Source organism: Aptenodytes forsteri, unplaced genomic scaffold (assembly GCF_000699145.1).
Source record: "Aptenodytes forsteri isolate BGI_AS27 unplaced genomic scaffold, ASM69914v1 Scaffold336, whole genome shotgun sequence".
NCBI classification, from domain to species: Eukaryota; Metazoa; Chordata; class Aves; order Sphenisciformes; family Spheniscidae; genus Aptenodytes; species Aptenodytes forsteri.
The window spans coordinates 2,240,216-2,242,425 of NW_008794911.1; positions in this window are offsets into that span (position 1 = coordinate 2,240,216).

Genomic DNA, 2,210 nt, shown 5'->3' on the forward strand with positions numbered 1-2,210 from the left:
TCTTCAGTACTTTACAAATGGTTACAACCTGTTCCCATTTTGCAGTATAATACATTCCCTTCAAGGCAGAAAAAATTACAGTGGTATGACACTTTAAAGATAACCTCTAACCCCTTGAAGTAATTCTTAGTCAGCTGCAAGGGTCAAGCGTCTGTCTAAACTTTTTCTTGATCAATCACAATGAAGTACAGAACTGCTTAAAAGTCTTTTAGGTAATCGAATGCTTGTGTATATAGGGCTAGAGATGACAGTACACCAAAACATTAGGCATAGAGAATCTTGTTAACTTACTGTTTTGTTCTTATAAAAAACCTCAAACCTTCTTATAAAAACCTTATTCTAGAAGAAAATTATGGTTCTTTTACCATAGTTTTATAATGCAATACAAACCCATAAATTCTGTAGAACAATAAATAGGCCAACTGACAAATCCGAATGTTTTACATAAACAGTTATCGCACCACTGCTGTCAGGAGCTGTTAGATTATGCACAATTAGCACTGAAGCCTTGCAGTGCCCCATTCTCTTCAATAATTTGCATTTATCCTGATCATAGCAAACATGGAGTTGAATTTAACAAGTTGATTGTTGGGGTTTGTGGTGTGGTTTTGTTTGTTGTAGATTTTTTGGGGGGTGGTTGGGGGTTTTCTTTTTTTGTTAAAAAGGTGAATCCTAGCCTTATTCTTCAGTATGGAATTCCTTGTCAACTCTTAAAACCACTGTTTTTGCCCCACTCATTGCTTGACTTCCAATACTACAGGAAAAGTACAAAAGTTATAATGTAGTAGCTGAAAGACTTAGTTTCTTCTCATGAGTAATCAACTACAAATATTCGTATAAGCTGGCAAAAGTTTCTGGTCCTTAAAAGCTGTGGAATCCCACTTGGCAAGTACTCTAGCTGTTACATGGTGTTTCTTGAAGGCCTAAAGTTTCTTTATGAGCATAACCTACATATAAACTCTGTAGCTTCCAGGTTATCTTGGGAGACCGTTTATCTGCTATTAGCTGGACAGAAGTATGCTAAAAACTGAGAGATCAGTAACTGTCACACTTTCTTATACAGAAATAGCAGTCTTAGCAAGTTATTGGTAGTAATATTGTCCGTTAGGCTCACCTATACACTGTGCAATGTTTGGAGGCCAAGATACTGAAATGCTGCCATGTGTTCTTGAGCTAGTAGGTTCCAGTGTCAGCATGATCAGGCTTACCTATGGTTACTCTTACAGAAAAACACATTCTTTTCCTCTCTACAATGTTCTCAAAAATTTACTTTGCACATTTTTGTATAAATACATAAAATAAAATACTGCAGTTTTGCTGTTGCTTGCTTCTGCATTTTTTTTGTTTTTAATCTGTCTTATACTTTTGACCCTGCTGGGGGGGTGGGAGGTAGATTTTTACACAAAGAAACCCTGACTGTTTCCCCCTACCCCAGCAGAGACAGTGATCGTAAGCAGGGAAATGCCCAATACCTTCTAGTAGAGCTGTGTTTGCCCTTCAGTTTGTAACTTGCTAACACCCTCCTGCAACCTTTATTACAAGCCACATTTGTGTATTTAATGGCAGGAGAGCAAAGAGTCCTTAGGGGGTCTGTAACTCCTGCTGGGAGTCTGCTCCTCTGTGGTAACTAGAACGAGTCAAAGTGGCTCCGTGGGCACTTACTGTGCTGCTGCAGGAGAGAAAGAGGGCCCTGAGGATAAAACAGTTGTCCCACACACACTTAGACCTGGCTCTATTCTGGTTCCCTCAGCTGAATGCCTATTCGTAGGTGGAATGTCTTCCATCTGGTTTCATCCAGAGCAAACCTATGCTTTTTAGATGAATTTTGATTCGCTGCAGGAAACTAGCTGGACATGTGATTCAAAAGTGCAATTTTGAGCTGGGTCTAGATGTTTCCAGTGCTATGCAGAGCTGTTTTGACTGCCAGCCCTCCTGAGGAGACCACCAGCTAGAACAACATACCCCAGTTCTGAGCTTCAATGATCTGCTTATGTCACTTTCTCCAAGTTAAAGCTGTGTCTCTTTGTACCTGGCAAATTATAAAAAAAATAAATCATTTTTCCTTACCTCTAAGACAAAATACCAGCTAACTAGAAATCTGTTCAAGTTACAGTGAGTTTGAGACACCCCTAGCAGCTGAGGCCCGGTTATGAGTTACAAGTAAATGGTTACAAAAATGATGTTGTTTTCTATTACAACTTTAAGATTGA